This window comes from Sus scrofa, chromosome 13, assembly GCF_054392235.1.
Source record: "Sus scrofa isolate SSC_HxYL_T2T_F1_AM1 chromosome 13, Sscrofa_HxYL_maternal_Yorkshire_Landrace_v2.0, whole genome shotgun sequence".
Taxonomy (NCBI): domain Eukaryota; kingdom Metazoa; phylum Chordata; class Mammalia; order Artiodactyla; family Suidae; genus Sus; species Sus scrofa.
Genome location: NC_139395.1, coordinates 212,578,835 through 212,600,492, shown reverse-complemented (window position 1 = coordinate 212,600,492; position 21,658 = coordinate 212,578,835). Strand labels below are relative to the sequence as shown.

Genomic DNA, 21,658 nt, shown 5'->3' with positions numbered 1-21,658 from the left:
GTATTTGGAGGTTCCCAGGCTAGGGGTGACAGTGGAGCTGTAGCCACTGGCCTACACCACAGCCATAGCAACGCATGATCTGAGCCGCATCCTCAACCTACACCACAGCTCACGACAATGCCAGATCCTTAATCCACGGAGTGAGGCCAGGGATTGAACCCACATCCTCATGGATGCTAGTCAGATTCGTTTCTGCTGAGCCACAACGGGAACTCTGTCTTTTTTTTTTTCCAAAGGACTGAAGGGCAGCATACGGAAGTTCCCAGGCTAGGGGTCAGATCAGAGCTGCAGCTGCGGGCCTACAGCCACAACAACACAGGATCCCGAGCCATGTCTGTGACCTACACCACAGCTCACGGCAATGCCAGATCCTAAACCCACTGTGCAAGGCCAGGGATTGAACTTGCATCCTCAAGGATACCAGTTGGGTTTATTACCACTGAGCCGCACTGGGAACTCCCACATTGTGTTTCTTTATGTCACTGGCCCTCTCACATGCTGGTCCCTCAGCTGAACAACTTCTTTTGGCTGATGAACTCTTAGACATCCTTCAGATGCCAAGCAAATGGCACATCTCCCCTGGATGCTAGGACTAGATTAAGTCCTCTTGAAGCAGGAGCTAGATGGGTCCCAGGCTGAGCAACTGTGATCTGTTCATGTGGACAGATTCCTGAATATGATTCTCAGGGATACTAAGTACCCCATGGGGAGGCAGAGTGACGTCTGGGGACCTGAGAGACAGAGACAGACAGAGAGAAAGAGCAAGAGAGCACCATGTGCTTTGGCGGTCCTTTAAATCACTCCTATCAGGCGGGTATGGGGGCGGTCCTTCCGGGCTTCCTCGGGCCAATCGTCTTGCTTCGTCTGACTCAGGGCCCTCCTCTGCGCATGCACATCCTTCCGCCAGGATGGATTTTAGCACAAGTTTCTGGGATGTTGACGGGATGGACTATGGTCTGGTGCCCTCCTTTCTCTGACCCCGAGGAATCTTTCTGCCAGTGTGTAGTTCCGGAGTCTCCTTGACCTCAAGGATGAGAAACAGATGGTCTCTTTTATCCAAGCAGGATGCAGCTTTTGTCTTAAAGTTATCTGTCCACAGGGAACAGATTAGAGCTGCTCAGCCTGGGACCCATCTACCTCCTGCTTCACTCTTGGACACTGTTCTTGACAGAACTTACAACAGCTGGCAGTCATTTATTCCTGTGATTAGTGGGGAGGGGTATGTCTGTCTGTCCCAGTAAAATATAACAAGAGAGAGGACAGGATACTAGTAGGGTTCATTACCACTGAGCTACAATGGGAACTCCTTTAGCTGACTTTTAACAGCACAAACACAGGAAACAGAATACAGAGTTGGGTTGCTCTTGCCATGGAGTTATGTGGGGTAGAAATGACAGGAGGACAAGGAAAGAGCTTGAAGGGACCCACTCTGAGGTCCCAGCTGCATGTGGAAGGAAACGAAACTAGGAGGAAACTAACCTCTGAGATAAAAGGAAGAGGGTCCAGGAACTATAGAGTTTCTGGGTGGAATTGGCGTATGAGGATGTGTGAAATAAATTACGCTGCAGATATATAATTTAAAAAACAAGTGTGACATTTTTCAAGACACTATAAGCTCTCACCACCTACTACTGTTATTGGTCTCTCAGAACAAAACACAACAAAACAAACTTCTCAAAAATAGGCCCATGCCCTTCTGAAAAAGGTCAAGTTGCTATCTTTCCTGGAGTCTAATTTTAAAAAGCAGATGGTTGAAGAAAGGATATCCTTTTCCAGCGCCAACTTTTCTAGGGTATACACATGTTTTTCCAGCAGTTCCAGATAAACCATAAGTTAGAAAGCCTCCAAATATGAGCCCAGAGAGAGAGAGAGATTACTAATATACCTTTAGGCATGGAAAAAAATCTGAGAAAATCTGAGAAATCTACTATTTCTATTGAAGTAGTCAAACTGGTCAAATCACATCCACAGTTCTAAACTAAAGGTGACCTAATCTGGTTACAGATGAGCCTTCCAAACCTCATTCTACCTAGATCAATCACAGACTAGTAAAATGTATACTGTTTTAAAATGAACACCACAAATTCTTGGGGAGCAGGTTGAACACTGAAATGAGGAGTGTAGGTTAGATGATTAAGAGATTCAAGCTGAGTCAGACAGACACTCCGAAAGTTCCCACTATGCAGTCTGAGCATTGTAACCTGGTTTTCTCATTATCACAGTAAAGGAATTGGTCACCAAAGTCCCCTTGAGACTTTTGCCAACAGTCAAGAGTTTAAAAGAACTTGAGGGGATTCATAGAATTTAAGAAATGAGAGGGTAACTAACATTCACCATTGTTTTGGGAGTTCATGTCAATAAAGAAATACAGGCCCAAAAAAAAAAAAAAGTCATATATTCTAGAAATAAAAATTGTCTTTTATAAATATATAAAAAACTCAAAAGAAGTGAAAAAAATCATGAGAGCTGAAACATCTGTCTTGGTTCAAGGCTGGACACCTAGAGCCATGCCAGGCACAGAGCACATGCTCAAACATTCACTGAACCACTGACCAAACTCAGAACTTCCCAGCCATATTTCTTTAACCTGGATTACAGTTGAACACAAGGGACCTAGGCCCTCCGACCTAGGGGACGACAGATGCCTGTACTAGTTCTAGTTACTAGGACTAATGTGGTGCAAATACAATATAATAATACAAAGGCTGAGAAGCACTGAGTAAATGACCAAAACACAATAAGAACTAAGGGTTCTAAGCCAAATGGCTGGTTACCAAGCAAATCTGTAGCAGGCCAACAAGTGTTTAATACATGTTCAAACTCAGTAGCAGTATCCAAAAAAAAGTAAATTAAAACAAATAAGACTGGTTAAGAATTTCTGAAGATGGTTTTACCCAATGCTGGTAAGGAGACAGGAGATAGATACACCCTGTCAAGGCAGCATGCCGTTAACACGCGGGGATCTCTTCCAATATACTAAGTGAAAGACACAGGCTACAAAACTATATATTCCTGAGGCTATAAACTGGAAAGGCAATAAAAGACTGAATTCAGCCCTCAGGTGTGTTTTGTTTGAACCCCAGTGTGCTAAAAAAAAATAATAATAAAAAATGGTGGCCCACATAAATGTCGAAGATTTCATAATAAACCCATATATATATATATATATATATATATATATATATATATATATTTTTTTTTTTTTTTTTTTTGCTTTTTAGGGCCACACCTGTGGCATATGGAGGTTCCCAGATTCAGGGTGTAATCAGAGCTACAGCTGCCAGCCTACACCACAGCCACAGCAACGCAGGATCCAAGCCATGTCTGCGACCTACACCACAGCTCATGGCAATGCCAGATCCTTAACCCACTGAGTGAGGCCAGGGATCAAACCCACAACCTCACAGTTTCTAGTTGGATTCGTTTCTGTTGCACCACTACAGGAGCTCCTTAAATACATATTTCTAAGGGAACTCTCTTACACTGTTGGTGGGAATGTAAACTGGTACAACCACTATGGAAAACAGCATGGAGGTACCTCAGAAAACTAAATATAGAACTACCATATGACCCAGCAATCCCACTCTTGGGCATATCTCCGGACATAGCTTTCACTGAAAAAGTTACATGCACTTCTATGTTCATTGCAGCACTATTCACAATAGCCAAGACATGGAAACAACCTAAATGTCCATAGATAGATGAATGGATTAAGAAGATGTGGTATAAATACACAATGGGATACTACTCAGCCATAAAAAAGAACAAAATGATGCCATCTGCAGCAACATGGATGGAACTAAAGACTCCCATACTAAGCAAAGTAAGTCAGAAAGAGAAAGACAAATACCATATGATATCACTTATATCTGGAATCTGATAAATGGCACGAATGAACCTTTCCACAGAAAAGAAACTCATGGATTTGGAGAACAGACCTGTGGTTGCCAAGGGGGAAGGGGAGGGAATGGGACGGACTGGGAGCCTAGGATTAATAGATGCAAACTATCATATATGGAGTGGATAAGCAATGGGATCCTGCTGTATAGCACAGGGAACTACATCCAGTCACTTGTGATGGAACATGATGGAGGATAATGTATATATGCATGACTGGGTTGCTTTGCTGTACGGTAGAAACTAACAAAACACTGTAAATCAACTGTAACGGAAAAAATAAAAAATCATAAAATAAAAATAAATAAATAAATCCATATTTCCAGCCTCTCCTGGAGAACCAGAAGCCCTGGTCACAGCAAGACATATCCTCCCAGGGCCACAAATGTCTGGGCTGACTGGCCCTGGGCTACCTCATCCATGGGACCATCTTCAGAACCCAAAGTCCATGTCCCCCAGGCTGAACGCACCTAACCTGACTGCTCAGAGGGTATGGACGGTCATTATCTCTGGACAATGAGATTCAGGGTACCCGCTTTTACTCCCTTATTTTTCAATATTTTGAAAAATATTTTCAAAAGTTTTCTTCAATCGTCCTGTATTGCTTTTGTAGCAAGAAAAAAAAACTTTTTTTTTTTTTTTTTGCCATTTCTTGGGCCACTCCCGCGGCATACAGAGGTTCCCAGGCTAGGGGTCTAATCGGAGCTGTAGCTGCCAGCCTACGCCAGAGCCACAGCAACTCAGGATCCGAGCCACGTCTGCAACCTACACCACAGCTCACGGCAACGCCGGATCGTTAACCCACCGAGCAAGGGCAGGGACCGAACCCGCAACCTCATGGTTCCTAGTCGGATTCGTTAACCACTGCGCCACGACGGGAACTCCTCATTATTTTTTAAATTACCAAATCACAACTGCAATATCACTCCATCTAAGGAGATCAAAACAGCTAAAGGTAGGAGTTCCCATTGTGGCTCAGCAGTAACAAACCCGACCAGTACCCAGAAGAATACGGGTTCGATCCCTGGCCTTGATCAGTAGGTTAAGGATCTGGCGTTGCCATGAGCTGTGGTGTAAGCTGCAGATGGGGCTCAGATCTGGTGTGGCTATGGCTGTGGCTGGCAGCTGTAGCTCCAATCGACCCCTAGCCTTGGAACTTCCATACGCTGTGGGTGCAGCCCTAAAAAATTACCAAAAAAACCTAAAGATAACAGATTATGACTATAGTTCAAAACAACTGAATGAAGGAATTAATGTCAGTTTACAATTACTGCAGTATTTCCTCCCTTTGATGCTAATTAAAACACCACATTGGACAGACAATAGTAGCATTTTACAAATTAGGTCTTTCTCAAAGTGAATAGCTTCTACAGAAACTCAATTCATAAAATAGCTATTTTAAGGATTTATATCCATATAGGTAAAGTTTCTTTCACCAAAAAAGGTAAACAGAAAAATCTCTATCAGAAATCTAGTCATCGAGTTCCCATCATGGCGCAACAGAAACCAATTTGACTAGGAACCATGAGATTGCACGTTCCATCCATGACTTTGCTCAGCCAGTTAAGGATCCAGCATTGCCGTGAGCTGTGGTGTAGGTCGCAAACTCAGCTTGGATCTGGCATTGCCTGTGGCTGTGGTGTAGGTTGGCAGCCGTAGGTCCAATTAGACCCCTAGCCTGGGAACCTCCATATGCCGTGGGTGGGGCCCTAAAAAAAAAAAAGAAAAGAAAAAAGAAAAATCTAGTCATACAACCTCAATTAAATTAATGTTCAATCAGTTAAATAATTCCTGATCTTTATTTTACATGGATGGATTTGATCAATAACAAGGGTAGTTGTACAGGGTAGGTTTCTCTTCTCAAAAAACTTCAAAACCTTTGCACCAATCACCATTCATCTTACCCCATCTCAAAGAGAAAATGATATTCCTGTGATGCTAAAGAAAAGGTGCAAGGCCAGGGAGCAATGTCAGATAACGGAAAGTGGGGTCAACTCAACATTTCTCTCCGCCTCTCCTCCAACCCACTCCCACACAATATCCAGCCGGACCTATTTAAACAAAAGCCAAGCACGGGACTCCCCTGCTTAAGATTTACATCAGCTTCGACTTCCACTGACTCTGAATAAAATCCAAACCTGCCCCTGTGTCCTTTCTTCCTCACCTGTCCCTCCCGTGCTCACCTCACCTGGGTGACTTGGGCCTCCAGGTCATCAGGGCCTCAGACGCTTACCTATTCGACATGCCAGCACCTAACTGGTGAGTGTCCACTGTGTCCCAGACACTGTCCCAGGTCCTGAGGATAAGGCAGCGAGCAATGCAGACAACACTTCCTGCCTCATGGAGCTCACACCCTAGTTAACCCCTCTACCAAGTTCTCTTCCTTCTCAATTTCTCTAATCTTTTTTTTTTTTTTTTTTTTTTTTTTTGTCTTTTTGCCTTTTCTATGCCACACCCTCGGCATATGGAGGTTCCCAGGCTAGGGATCTAATCGGAGCTGTAGCCACTGGCCTACACCACAGCCACAGCAACTCAGGATCCGAGCTGCATCTGTGACCTACACCACAGCTCACGGCAACGCTGGATCCTCAACCCACTGAGCAAGGCCAGGGATCGAACCCGCAACTTCATGGTTCCTAGTCGGATTCGTTAACCACTGAGCCACAACAGGAATTCTCCTCTCTAGTCATTTAAAGAATGCTAAATCAGCAATTGTAATGATTATATCTCAGGGTATCTGAAACTAAGCAGTACTATCTATTATAATAAAGTTATTATCATTTACTGATTTCGTTTAATATTATTTATTTTTGTCTTTTTAGGGCCACACCCGCAGCTATGGAAGTTCACAGGCTAGGGGTAGAGTTGGAGCTGTAGCCACTGGCTTACACCACAGCCATAGCAACACAGGATCCGAGCCACGTCTTTGACCCACACCCCATCTCACAACAGCACTGGATCCTTAACCCACTGAGCAAGGCCAGGGATCGAACCTGCATCATCATGGATGCTAGTCAGATTTGCTTCTTCAGAGCCACAACAGGAACTCCTAATATTATTTATTGTAAGTGAAGAAGAGAGGAGAAATAAAGGAGGGGGGAAATTTATGCATTGAAATTCAGTGTATATACCAAGAATGGCACTGATTTTTTGGTCAACTTTTCAAGGTTTCTCTCATGACTGGGCTTTAACCTGCCAGTGATCAAAATGTCACACCCCAATTCTGCAAGAATGGAGCAGCTGGGTTTCAAATGCTTCTGGAAACTGAAAGATTACTTACTTCTAAAATTTATTATCCTAGGGAGTTCCCGTCGTGGTGCAGTGGTTAACGAATCCGACTAGGAACCACGAGGTTGCGGGTTCGATCCCTGGCCTTGCTCAGTAGGTTTAAGGATCTGGCGTTGCCGTGAGATGTGGTGTAGGTTGCAGATGCGGCTCGGATCCTGAGTTGCTGTGGCTCTGGCGTAGGCCGGTGGCTACACCTCCGATTGGACCCCTAGCCTGGGAACCTCCATATGCCACGGGAGCGGCCCAAGAAATGCCAAAAAGACAAAAAAAATAAAAATAAAAAAATAAAATAAAATCTATTATCCTAAAAAAAAGAAAAAGAAAAAAAGGGAGTTCCTCAGTGGCTCAGCAGGTTAAAGATTCAGCATTGTCATTACTGTGGCTCAGGGATGCTGCTGTGGCCTGATCCCTGGCCTGGGAACTTCCACATGCTGTGAGTGAAGCCAAAAAAAAATAACATAAAATAAAATCTATTATCTTAAGATTACAGCAGAAAGGAACTGCTTTTATAAAACAGTAGACCCACAACAAACATTCTTATTATAGACAATGCACAGAAATGGGTGTGTTTGTGTGTGTTATACAAGGGCTTATAAACCAACACATTACCCTCGTTAAAATAAAACTGCTGGAGTTCCCGTCGTGGTGCAGTGGTTAACGAACCCAACTAGGAACCATGAGGTTGCGGGTTCGATCCCTGCCCTTGCTCAGTGGGTTGGTTAAGGATCTGGCATTGCCGTGAGCTGTGGTGTAGGTTGCAGACACGGCTCGGATCCTGCGTTGCTGTGGCTCTGGCATAGGCCGGTGGCTACAGCTCCAATTGGACCCCTAGCCTGGGAACCTCCATATGCCAAGGGAGCGGCCCAAAGAAATAGCAAAAAGACAAAAAAAAAAATAAAAATAAAAAATAAAAAGAAATAAAACTGCTCAGGAAATCTGCCTCAGGGTGAGTGATTAGCCCTAGACACAGACACACAGACACACACACACACACACACACACACACACACACACACACACACACACTTTTATCCTAAGAATCAGAACCCACCTTAATCTGGTGGGTGAAAGCATGGCACCAAAAGCCAGTTGGGGAGTTCCCATCGTGGCTCAAGGGAAACCAATCTGACGAGTAACCATAAGGTTGCAGGTTCGATTCCGGCCTCACTCAACAGGTTAAGGACCCGGGGTGGCCATGAACTGTGGTGTAGGCTGGCAGCTATAGCTCCAATGTGACCCCTAGCCTGGGAACCTCCAAATGTCTCCATATAACCTCCATATTCTACCATCACATGTATTCACAGAAGGGTTTTCTCCCCTGATCTCCTGATTGGTCAGTGACATCTCTCCACAGTGAGGCCTTTGCAGTCCTGAGCTGAATGAACGTCCATGGGCCACTTCAAATCTCCAAACTGCCTGACGTGGAGATGTTTGGACAGACTCCCGGCTGCTGCCCTAATGACATTTCAGTATGCCGTCTTGTGTTTTCCAAGGCAAGTCCACATCACAAGTAACCTGCCTTTTCCAAGTGCACTAGCCTTCTCTAATCCTGTTTCTCACACAGGGGTGGTTTAGGAAAACCACTACAGAGTTAAGGGCACCACACTCTGCTTTGAGAGGTCAATGTCAGGCCAGACACGAGGTTTATTTATGAACTAACTTACGGGACTAATTCCTCAATGACAAGGATTCCAGTGTGTGCCCCACCTAATTTATAAATTAATACACACCAGGAAACCGCTAGGTTATTCCAAAACAGAAATCAGAAATGTAAAAAGTATCCCAAGGCCTGTAAAACAGGTCTAAGAAATTGGCAGTCCAGTATTTGGCTAAGAGTTTGGGCTCTAGAGGAACAAATCTGCCTGGCCGCTTGCTAGTTCCCTGTTACTTAACTGCTGGTATGTTGGTTTCCAAGTCATATTCATCTTAAAAAGAAACAAAAACAAAAACGGGAGTCTTGTGGAAATTGAGTCGACACTTATAAAATGCTGTAAATGGACTTGATAAGTGCTAGCTATCATTATTGCAGGTGTATGAATTTTCCCACTTTCCCCATCACACCACCAAACAGGTCGCAGTTAACATCCCATTCATCTGCCTAAAAATAAAAGCAATTCACTAGGCTTGTCACTCGTTAAGTCAGCTCCAAAAAAAAAAAAGAAAGAGGAGGTAGGGAAAATGAACTCCCATATACTATGCCAGAAGCGTGTAAATTGCTACAACCTATAACTAAATGACAAACTGGAAATATGTATCAAAACCCTTAAACCTTAGTATGTACTTTGATCCTGCAATTGCATCTCTAGAAATTTATCCTAAGGGAGGAAGAAAAAAATCTCAAAGGTATATATAAAGATGTATGTAGGCGGAGAGTCACTGCAAAGATATTGATAACAGCAGCGGGAAATAAATAATGGCTACAAAATAAATGTGTTAAATTACCATAGTTCCACAAATGGATTATTATTGTTACTATTATAACTGACTATACAAATAAGAAAAGATTCATGATAAAATGTTAAGAAGAAAAGCAAATACAGGATCCTGCTGTACAGAACATTTGCAACCAAAAATTGTATATTAATAGCCATGACATGCACAAGCAAAAAGGCTTTGGAGAGATATGTATTCTGGTAGTGGACCTCTAAAGTATCTTATAGTTTTCTACTTTTTACTTTTCTGCGTTTCAATTTTCTACCATAAATATGAAATTCTTTAAAATACAAGGAATTATCCAAACTGATTATATCAGTTTGGTTCCAAAATAATACTACTAAGCTGAAAGTGATGACAAGTTTATGTTTATTTAGGAAAAAACATTTACAGAAAATTTGATGTTTTATTAAATACTTCTAATGGTTAGCCTAGTTATTATAATTTAAAAATTATATTTAGGGAGCTCCGTTGTGGCTCAGAGGAAATGAACTTGACTCGTATCCATGAGGATGTGGGTTTGATCCTTGGCCTTGCTCAGTGGGTCAAGGATTCAGCACCACTGCAAGATGTGGTGTAGAGAGACATGGCTCAGACCTGGTGTGGCTGTGGTGTAGGCACACAGCTGCAGCTCCAATTCGACCACTAGCCTGGGAACTTCCATATGATACACCTGTGGCTTTAAAAAATAAAAAAATAAAAATATAGGAGTTCCCGTCGTGGTGCAGTGGTTAACGAATCCGACTAGGAACCATGAAGTTGCGGGTTCGATCCCTGGCCTCGCTCAGTGGGTTAACAATCTGGTGTTGGCGTGAGCTGTGGTGTGGGTTGCAGACGCGGCTCGGATCCTGCGTTGCTGTGGCTGTGGTGTGGGCCGGTGGCTACAGCTCCGATTCGACCCCTAGCCTGGGAACCTCCATATGCCGCGGGAGCGACCCAAAGAAATAGCAAAAAGACAAAAAAAATAAAAATATAAATTATATTTAGTACCAGGAAATCAGAAAGAGACTTTTTTTTTTCTTTAGGGCCACACTCATGGCATATGGAGATTCCCAGGCTAGGGGTCAAATCAGAGCTACAGCCTCCAGCCTGCTCCACAGCCACAGCAACGCAGGAACAAGCTGCATCTGCGGCCTACACTACAGCTCATGGCAACGCCGGATTCTTAACCCGCTGAGCAAGGCCAGGGATCAAACCTGCAACCTCACGGTTCCTAGTCAGATTCTTTTCCACTGAGCCACAACAGGAACTCCAAAAAGAGACTTCTTTTTTAAAACAATGGATTTCTACTTACTACCATAAAGTACAGTGGTACAAAACTGAAAGGACTAGCTAGTTCCATACATTTTCATATGCCTCAATTTCTTATCATCATCATCACTACCATTTATTCAATGAATAGGACCCAAGAAGTTATGTAAGCCCTTAGAAGTATTAAAATTCACTATGACTATTCCCATTTTCAGCAGAGAAAACTGAGGCCTTGAAAGGTTAGGTGACTAGATCAAAGTCGCAGGACTATGTGTGATCAAACCCAATAGTCTCTTGAGACTGCACTCTTACCTATCCACACTCTCAACCTCATCACAGAGGCTATTGGCAATGGGGACTATGCTGGACTCTGAAAGGAGTGAACGTCATATATTGCAAGTATGAAAAATGAAACTGGAAAACATATGAATTTTCTTTTTTTCTTTTTGCAAAGCAATTTTTATTGCATTCTGTTGGGTTTACCATAGCTTACAAAACGGCAAATTTTTTTCTTTTTTTTTTTTTTTTTGGTATGCCCGAGGCATGTGGAAGTTCCCATGCCAGGGACTGAACCCACACCACAGCAGGAACCCTAGCTACTGCAGTGACAGTGCCAGAACTAACTGCACCACAAGGGAACTCCACAAAATGGGTTTTGTTTTTTTTTTTTTTTTGGTCTTTTTAGGGCCACCCCAGAGGCGTTCAGAGGCTCCCAGGCTAGGGGGGCCTATGCCACAGCCACAGCAGTTCCAGATGCGAGCCAGGTCTGCGTCCTACACCACAGCTCATGGCAACGCCAGATCCTTAACCCACTGAGCAAGGCCAGGGATCGAACCCGCATCTTCATGGGTACTGGTCAGGTTCACACACTAATTCACCACTACACTGTGACTTAAATTTATGTTTTGAGTCTAGGCAAACATTTTTGAGCCGTCTTTCCAGCTTATCACCTTGAGTATTCTAGGCTTAGGGAAGGTCCTCTTCTTTCGGAGCCAAGCACACTTACAGAAATGACTGGGATATAGTACTTGTGGCTCCTACTTTATAAAATCAGTGACTACAAGGTGATAAGATTAATTTTACAAGTAAAGATTGAAAGACAGCCTCACTGCGATGTTACTCACTCATAAATACTTCATTGAGTTCCTCCAGGCACTACTGTAGGCACTAGAGGTACAATGAGGAAACAGTCTCTACCCTTCTGAAATGTACATTTTAGGTGGATGTCATATCTGAAGGTCATAGTTATTTTTTATTAGCAGCCTAAGGTATAAAAGCTATTCTGTCACCTGAAAAACTTGCTGTCCTCTCTAGGCGACAGTCTTAGGACATGCTCACTGGGAAGAGAGCACAATGCCACTGTTCCTCCAGTGTTTCTGGGCAAGAAAAATTCCTGGAGAACTTGCCGGAAATCAGTTTCCGGGAGTCTGATACTGAAATGAGGTGACAAAACCCTGTATTTTTAATAAGCATCTCAGTTAGTGCTGACATACGTGATCTGAGGTCCAGATTTCGAGAAACCCACCAGTAAGTGGAACCATTCAGAAGACCAGAAGAGAAAAGCTCTATGGCAGTGGAATGTGAACTGAATAACATACACCCAACTGTCCTGTATTAATTCCCTATAATTCACAAATCCAGCAAAATAAAGAGATGAGTAAGTGTAGAGGGATTTACCAGCACCTTCTCCTTAACCCCTTCCTAGGAGATTTGAGTTTATTTACCTCAATCTAGTTATTTGAGGAAAAGATGAACTTAAGCAGAGTTTTACTACCAACATTAGAGATAAGCATTAAAGAAAAAAAAAAAAAAAAAGGAAATTGCTAGTCAATTGCAAAAAACAAAAAAAGCTAAGCAAGACAAACATTTCACAGAACTTGCTACCACTCATTTTATGCCCTATTTCACAATGCCTAGTATCTGAACAATCCACAGGGTTCCAAAGTACATCAAAAATTTGTTCATTTCCTCTCTTACTCAGGCAGAATAATAACAGAGTTTTGTGAAGGTACTATGTGCCTCAGCAATTTCAATAGATACATTCTTAAAGAAATGGCCTTTAAGAAAAATTCTATCAGAAATGCTTCTTATTGGAACTACTTACATGAGTTTTAAATAGTTTTTAAACCATCACTCCATTAGTGTCCTTATTTCTCAATTTAAGATTACTTAAAAGTTTCTGGGTTCTTTACAAATCTACTACAGAAGGAATTCAATATTTTTTAAACGGCTTTTTCTTCATAAACAAACATCAGAACAACATAAATGTTTCAAGTAAACTATTTAAAATTTTAAACAAAAACATAGTATTTTGTTCTCAGAGATAGGTAGCAATCCTGACTTTGAGGAGTGTTTAAGCTTCTGCATCGTAACTCACCTAATAATAAAGATATCCTGACAAATACATTCCTCCTATTTTAGAGGTTAAGAGTAGCCACTACACACACAAACCAGCTGGCCGGCTGGATCCACGGCCCGGGTTCCTGCCCTCAGATCCTGTCCACTACATAATCCATGAGATCGCTGAGCCTGGTCTTCATCCTTTCAAAGGGATTAGTAAAAACTGCCTCCCCGTTGACAGAATTGAGATTTTCCAGATGCATTTTTTGGTAAGGTATTTGTTTTTATTGCCTATACTATTTTGTCCTTGTTTTTATTATTTGTGCGTTTTGACCATGCCAACGTTAAGAGAAGGATACCAGCAGATAGGCACAAAGAAACCCATCTGTCCGGAGTCTGCATATATTTAAAATTTCAGGCTGGTGCTGCCTTCAGAATAGCACTGATGATGGCAAAGTTCTAAAGGAAACTTTCATATTGAGTCTATCAAGAATCTCTACAGCCTTCAACTCAACAGAGAAGCCGCTAATTTATTTCTTCAAAAGCAAAGCCCTTAGTCTGAATCACAACAAAAGATGCCCATAGGAAATGTAATCTACGAAGTTGCTTTCTAATCCAAAGGCAAACAAGAAGTAAAGGAAGGCGCGACCCATTCCTCGTTGGTTTCCTTTTCCTGGGGATTCTGATTACATTTCCTCGTTCAAGCAAGAGCCCGCAATTGTGCCTTCGGTCCACACCATAAAACCGTGTCTGTGCGTAAAGAAGGGAAGGGCAAGCGGTAGACACCGGGGACGCGCTCCCACCGAAGGAGAGCAGCTTTCTGTTAAATACCATCAGAGTCGGCCCCGGCAGGAGGACTCAGGGCCAAACGGCATTGACTGCCCTTCACTGACAGGGATTTTGCAGGCACACGAAAGAGAGAAAGGGATGAGCCGGGGACTCGAGGCCGCGCGGGGGGAGAAGCGGGAGGCGCGATGCCGCTCCCCGCGAGCTCCGGATCCCAGGAGGCCGGCGGGGAGGCGAGGCTTGGCCGGTCCGCCACGCTCAGGCGGCCGAGGGCAGCGAGGTCAGCCCTAGAAGGACCGACCGCCTCATGTCCCCCGAGGGAAGGAGGAACCCTGCTCCGCCCGCCAAGGCTGTGGATGCCCATTCAACCCGAAGCGCGTCCCGCGGCCGCCACCCCCTCTATCCGCCGCGGAGCGCCCGCCTCCCAGAGACCGCCAGCCGGCCGCCCCACCGCCACCCCCGGGAGGATGGGAAGGACGAGGCTCAGGGGTGGCGAGCGCCGCGCCTTCAAGGCGCGCGGCAAAGGGTGAAGGGTGCCCGGAGGGACGCGCACTGGCCCGCGGGACGCGCGCCCCGGGCGGCCATCGCGCCGACCCCCGCGGCGACCCCCGCCCCCGCCGCCTCCCGGGTCCAGGCCGCCGAGGTCCAGCCTGCTCCTCACCTCATTTCCAGGCGGGTCCGCGCTGCCGCCCCACAGACAAATCAGTGCAGTTCACTCGCCGCGAGAAGGGACGCAGGAGCCGCAGCCCTGCACACCATCCCCGCCCGCCCGCCCGCCTCTCCGTGCGTCCCGGAGCCCCGCTCGGGATTCTCCCTTGCGAGCCGCCGTACTACGGAGCAACCAAGCTGCGCTCCCTCCCCTCTTCTCCGCTCTTTTCTACCTCCTTCGCTCCCTCCCTCGCTCCCTCGCTCCCGCCTATCTCCTCATCTCCCTCGGCTGCCTACCCCGCTCCCATCCACCCCTCCATCTCCTCCCACAGGTGGGTGGGGACAAAAGCGCTGCCAATCAAAAGAAAGGGCCCGCACCTCCTCTCCGCCCCTTACCTCTAGCCCCGCCCACAGGGGAGAACGCAATGAGAGGGAGCCAATAAAAATGGAAGAGGGCAGAGTAACAGCCTAGTAATCCAATGAGCAAGCTCAAAGAGGACGTGTGCAAGACTCTCCTCCTCCCCGCCCCCCTTCCAGAAGGCGTAACTAGAGGTTTCTGGTCTGGGATTTTCTTCAAGTGGTCGTGGAGATTTTGTTCCATAATTTCAGTGTGTTTGTCCTTGCCGTGGGAGGAAAGACACTAGTTAGCATGCATTCAACTAACGGAAGGTTTAAAGGAGAGAACAATGTGGTCGCAAAAGGGAGGCGGGACGTAGTCCAAGGAAGGTGATGGAGATACGGTTGGAATGAGGAAGGGTGTGGTCTTCAACTGAAATTTGCATAAAACTGAACCCTTCGGCAACTAGGACTTTACGCATTTATTGGCAGCCCCTGATGCCTCTCCTCAGAGCATGCCGGGAGATGTAGTTTCAAGTTTGGTTGCTATGGCGTTCTCTACAGCTTCCGAGAGTCGGAGAGTCTCCTAGAGTGACGAGCGGCCTGACCAATGGGAGCATCTCCTGGCCCATAGGGGGCGGGCTCTCCGCAGAAGGCCTTGAAGGTGGCGGTGGTGGAGGTGCAGGCCGTTGGGGCGTCTTGGAAGCAGGTGAGCGCGGAGAAACGGGTTGTGTGTCTTGGGAAACCGGGCTTTGGGCGAAAGATCCGAGAAGGCCCGTGGAACTGTCCAGCCCTGGGGCGGATGGTGGTTCACGTCGCGCACCAACCGCAGACCCTCCTGGGCCCCGGCCTAGCTTAGCTGAGGCCGCTGAGGGGCGGTTAAGACTTAATTTGACTGAGGATTTCCTGGTCCTTTCAGGTTTCGGTGGTAGATTTTATCTGTTTGCCGCTCCCTCCACATTTATGGAGGCAGAAGTCTGAAAGGTCTTTTCTACAGAATCTCCCAGGTTGGATTTTTCCCCCTCTTGCATCTTTTTGTTCTTACACTTTGAGTGTCTTTTTCTTGCTGCCTTACTTCTCGATCACCGCTTTCTCCTCCTTTACGTTTTTTGTGTTTGGGATATTTTTTTGGGGGGGGAGCAATTACTTAAAGCGAGTGTATTCGCATTTATATAACTGTAGGGCCAGATTTGCCCATCACATTGAAGCTAAAGAGAGTATTTGGGAGCAATGCGTGAGAATCACCTCAGTCTTAAAGGTCTGGGCGGGTCCTGAGAATCTGCATTTCTGACACGCTCGCAGGTGCTTCTAGTCCACGTTGTATGAGCAGCAACGTTCTGCATCAGCTCTGCTGAGTACAAATTTAATGGGAGCCACATTAAAAAAAAAAAAGAAAGAAAAGAAAAGAAAAACATGAAATTAACTTTAGTGTTTCATTTAACCCCGTATATCTAATACATTATCATTTCGACACATAATCAAATATTTTAAAATGGAGACGTGATACAGTCTCTCTTTTTTTCGTATTAAGTCTTTGAAGTCTGATGGGCATCTTACACTAACAGCACACCACAATTCTGACAATGCACAGTTCAAGGGCTCCTTAACCACTAGTAGCTTCTCTTACTGGACAGCACAGATCTAGATGATATAATAACCCACTGCAGAAATTAATAGGTGCTAATAAAGCTCAGGTTGCACCTGGTAGAACCCCTTACTGCTCTGTGAGATGGGCTTTGGAGCTACTTGACAATTTCTCTGCTCAATTTACAGAAATAAGAGCAAAAATAGCCGCCATTTATTGAACACTTATTTCATGCCAGGTATTGTATTGAGTGTTTTGCATGTGTTGTTTAAGCCTTCCAGTCACCCTTTGAGGTACCTGCTATAATTATACCTGTCTTACAGGTATGGAATCCAAGGCCCAGGAGGCTAGAATTATGTAGGCCAAGTCATACAGTGAAGAAGCAGGAAAGCCAGGATTCAGAGTAAATTCACTTATGACTTCTAATCCTATCCATCAACCACTGCAATGTATAATTATTCCCTTTAATCCCTAATTTCAACTCATTGATACCTTTCCTCCAGTTTATGGCAGGGGTTGAGACATTCAAATTTGAAACAGTTTCAAATGTCAGTTGCAATAAAATATGTTGGTAGTTTTAATCTTTTTTTTTTTTCTTTTTTTCTTTTTTGGCTACCCCTCGGCCTGTGGAGTTCCCGGGCCAGGAATCAGATCCTAGCCACAGTTGTAACCTTCGCTGCAGCTTCAGCAATACCGAATCCTTTAATCCACTGTGCCAGGATGGGGATGGAACCTGTGTCCTGGCACTACAGAGACACCACCGATCCCATTGTGCCACAGCAGGAACTCCTGTTTTGGTAGTTTTACAATGCTCTGTGCTGTGCATTCAAAATCAAAGTTCTAGAATGAGGAAGAGTGTTCAAAACCTCAAGGAGATATTTAGGGCTTTGAACCATTACTGTACCCTGGGCAGTAATATGTATTGGTTCACTCTTGCACCTTCTTGAAGGAAGAAGATGAGAAAGCTGGAGAATTCTTAAAATGTTTCCCTATGGAATCACAATGTTTTGGCGGCAGGGGTGGGGGAGTTGGTGAAAAAGATTTTTTAGATTCAAAAAAGTTTTTGACATTTTATTATTTCCATATTATAACTTTTAAATTATACTGTCCTGAGAATCCTTCTTGGCTACTGTCCTGAGAATCCTTCTAAACCAGAGCTTAGCGTTGCACTTTCTATGGAGCAGGTGTCTAGAAAATGTTGGTAAGGCAATAGTCCAGGTGCTGTTGACCTCTTGAATCTTTAATGGTCAGGTTACTGTCGGTTTAGAAATGTCCTATTACTCTAGACCAAAGAACTAGACAGTCCACGTGCAAAAATAAGAAATGCAAGGTCCGAAGGTGGCCGCTGAGCCCTTGTGTTCAGTAGAGGTGCAGGGCATAGCATATTTTACTGACTTCTAATTCGGTGAGATCTTCTTTTTTAATTGATAAAATTCAGTGTTTTCTTGCTCCTGGGAACTTCACATAGAATATTTCAAAGACAACTTTATGATTTTTCTAGACCCAGTAAACAGTACTGCATTGAGCTAAGGAGAGTTTTATGAGTAGAAGAGCAAAAACACATACATCCACATATGCTACAATGTAGTATTCTGCAAAATAATTTTCTTCTCTTTTATGCATTATAATAAAAAATGATGGCGTTCCCATCGTGGCTCAGTGGTTAATGAATCTGACTAGGAACCATGAGATTCCAGGTTCGATCCTTGGCCTTGCTCAGTGGGTTGAGGATCCAGCTTTGCCGTGAGCTATGGTGTAGGTTGAAGGCGCGGCTCCAATCTAGCATTGCTGTAGCTGTGGCACAAGCCAGCGGCTACAGCTCTGATTCGACCCCTAGCCTGGGAACCTCCATAGGCCGCAAGTGCGGCCCTATAAAGACAAAATAAAAAGACCAAAAAAAAAAAAAAATCTCATGAATTATTTTCTCTTAATTGTGAATATATTAGTGAACATTTAACCAAAATCACAGTTCCTATTTTGCATCTGAAGTAAGAAATGATTTAAGAGCCTATTAACCAGACCTTAACTGGAAAATCCAGTTGTTGACAAAAGTGTTGTCCAAATCCAAGTGTGGACCAAATGCAGTCATGTTAGTCTGTGGAGAAAATCCGTTAAGGTAGCTGGAGAGGAGGGAGAATGTAGCAGGAGGCGCAGGGAGGGCTCCTCAGTTGCTTATCTTCCTCATCACCACCTGCATCGTCCCAGGGTCACATGATTAAGCCAGCATGAAAGGAAGATTGTCATCTATCCCACTGTTGACTCCTCTGTACCCCAGTCGTACAGTACAGGAAAATATGATGCTAATTCAGAAATGTACATGAAAGTTAAGTTTCTTTTGTTCTGATCTTATATATTAAATGGCCCTACAGGAGTTCTGGTTGTGGCTCAGCAGTAACATACCCGACTAGGAGGGTCCTGTCCCTGGCCTCACCCAATTGGCTAAGGATCTGGCGTTGCCGTGAACTGTGGTGTAGTTAAATAATAAATAAATGGCCATACATCAAACAGAAACTGGACCGATTTGTGATTTTTGAATTAGTGACCATCCCACTTCCTCAACCTACCCACACTCCCCACCCCCACCATGGTACTGGCGAGGGGGGGTCCCTCTAGGAAGAATTCTTAAGTAAAAAGGTGTTTTGTAAATCAACAAATAACAAAAAGTAAGCTCTCTTGGACACGGGAATTAATCAAAAATTCTTTGGAGATTCAAAAGAGGTCATTGCTAGAAGCTACTTGTTGCATATACAGGCCACACTTTAACACAGCGAAACAGATGCTTCTTGTTGCTTCTGCCTAAAGTCTGTATTAAAAAAAGGAAATGTCTCCTTTCTTTTTGCTTTTTTTTTTTTAAGGGCCATATCTGTGACATATGAAAGTTCCCAGGCTAGGGGTCTAATTGGAGCTGTCACTGCTGGCCTACACCACAGCCATAGCAACGCAGAATCCAAGCAAACTTCGTCTGCTGCCTACACCACAGCTCACAGCAAGGCCAAATCCTTAACCAGCTGAGCGAGGCCAGAGATCAAACCCGAACCCTCGTGGATTCTAATCAGGCTCCTTACCACTGAGCCACAACGGGGCCTCCCAAATTTTCCTTTCTTAATTCATCCCCTATCTTTAGATCTCAGGTTGTGTGAGATGTAGAAATTCTGCCTCACTTGTATAAATTCAGGCAAATATGGCTTCATAATGTTCATATAAATCTAGGTCATCATAGTTAGGAGAGACTCTAATACGGCCAACTTCTCCCCGTCCCCCTCAGCTCCTTTATGATGCCACTGTAAATGTGTGTCCAGCCTCTAGTTTAAATTGAGTGAGTACTAGGAACCATGCGACTTCATGCGTTTTCCTAAGTTTTAAATTGCGAGCCTAGGAGTTCCTGTCATGGCGCAGACAAAACGAATCCGACTAGGAACCATGAGATTGCAGGTTCCATCCCTGGCCTCGCTCAGTGGGTTAAGGATTCGGCTTTGCTGTGAGCTGTGGTGTAGGTCACAGACACGGCTCGGATCTGACGTTGCTGTGTCTCTGGCATAGGCTGGTGGCTACAGCTCCGATTCAACCCCTAGCCTGGGAACCTCTATATACCGCAGGTGCGACCCTCAAAAAACAAAAGATAAAAAAAAAAATAATTACATTACATTAAAAAATAAATTGTATGCCTGAAATGTGAAATTGAAAAATTCTCATACTGTTATCAACTAGAAATGCTTTCTAGGATTTAGGCAGGTATGAGCCACTGTCACAGTGTCTCCCTGCCCATCTTGTAACAGGCACAGGAGAACAGTAAAGTATGTAGCAAAACCCCTTTGTCTTCATGGTTACACAAAGTGTCCTCAGAATATACAGGTTTCTGGAGACTGTTGCCTATACCATATAGAGATGTCCCTCCCACTTAAGAAGCAGAGCTGTCCTGTCTAGTTAGGATACCAGCCTCCTCCACAACCTGCAAAGTGTGCTGTTGGAACCAAACTTCCATTTAGTTACTGCGATTATGCTGCCCATATTTTTTATGAGTACATGGTTTGACCTACTTCTTTTAGTTTGACGTACTTCTTTCTCTGATAGGTGGGTATGTATGAAAAGTCCCACAGATGAGTAAGAACATTGTTAAAACTTAAAATTAAGCCACCTCTTCAATACAACTGAAGATAATACCCCTAACAGTCCCACAGGTATTGTAATGCTATACACTAGGCTTGGCATGACGATGAGCATGTGGGGCCACATTTCAGAACTGACTTCATCTGGTTTTTTTTGGTAGCCTCACCGCTTGACAAATATATCTGTGCTTTCCTTCCAATAAAATGAGGGTGAGTTAAAAGCATTAAAACTTGAATCCCAAACTTGAAGTGGCCACTGCATTGCAAAGTGTGTGCTGGGGAATAGTAGAAATTTGAGTGGATGAGAAGAGTTTGGACTCTTAGGCTTAAATTGTGCATAGAGTAACAGGTGTCTCGGATGAGGGAAAGAAATGAAGCCACTCAGCAGCCTGTGACCATAGCCCAGGCCTGAGGCATTGCAGTGTTAGCCCAGCACTTGTGCTAACACCTAAAACGAGCTGATGAGCCAGGACATTCTAAAGGAAAAGGAAGCTTAATTGTCAATAACTTCATAGAGAGTAAAGAATTATAATACATTCTAAGATAGCCTCCATGACTGGAGGTTGATACAGTAAAATCTTGTTTGGCAGAGGAGTTCCCGTCGTGGTGCAGTGGTTAACGAATCCGACTAGGAACCATGAGGTTGCGGGTTCGGTCCCTGCCCTTGCTCAGTGGGTTAACGATCCGGCGTTGCCATGAGCTGTGGTGTAGGTTGCAGACGCGGCTCGGATCCCGAGTTGCTGTGGCTCTGGCGTAGGCCGGTGGCTACAGCTCCTATTCGACCCCTAGCCTGAGAACCTCCATATGCTGCCGGAGCGGCCCAAGAAATGGCAAAAAGACAAAAAAAAAAAAAAAAAAAAAAAAAATCTTGTTTGGCAGAAAAATGAGTCTAGTTTTATGTCCATTGATTGACGTTGATCTGATACTCAGAACACTTTTGGTCTGAAAGTATAGATAAGGAATGATCCCTGGAGGGTTAATTTACAAT

General features: G+C 44.4%; 2 protein-coding genes across 29 annotated transcripts in view; one reads left to right on the top strand and one right to left on the bottom strand.

The window, feature by feature from the left end:
• ITSN1 (intersectin 1) overlaps positions 1–14,927 on the bottom strand; it is a 247,605-nt gene extending 232,678 nt beyond the window's left edge. For all 17 annotated transcript variants that reach the window (XR_014825148.1, XR_014825152.1, XR_014825153.1 and 14 more), the window contains exon 1: positions 14,657–14,927. The gene's annotated coding sequence lies outside the window, so the exon portion shown is untranslated. The remainder of the gene's footprint in view (positions 1–14,656) is intronic.
• Positions 14,928–15,627: 700 nt separating this feature from the next.
• Positions 15,628–21,658, top strand: part of CRYZL1 (crystallin zeta like 1) — a 43,950-nt gene continuing 37,919 nt past the window's right edge. For 8 of the 12 annotated variants that reach the window (XR_014822202.1, XR_014822203.1, XM_084986494.1 and 5 more), the window contains exon 1: positions 15,628–15,688. The gene's annotated coding sequence lies outside the window, so the exon portion shown is untranslated. 12 annotated transcript variants of the gene reach the window in all.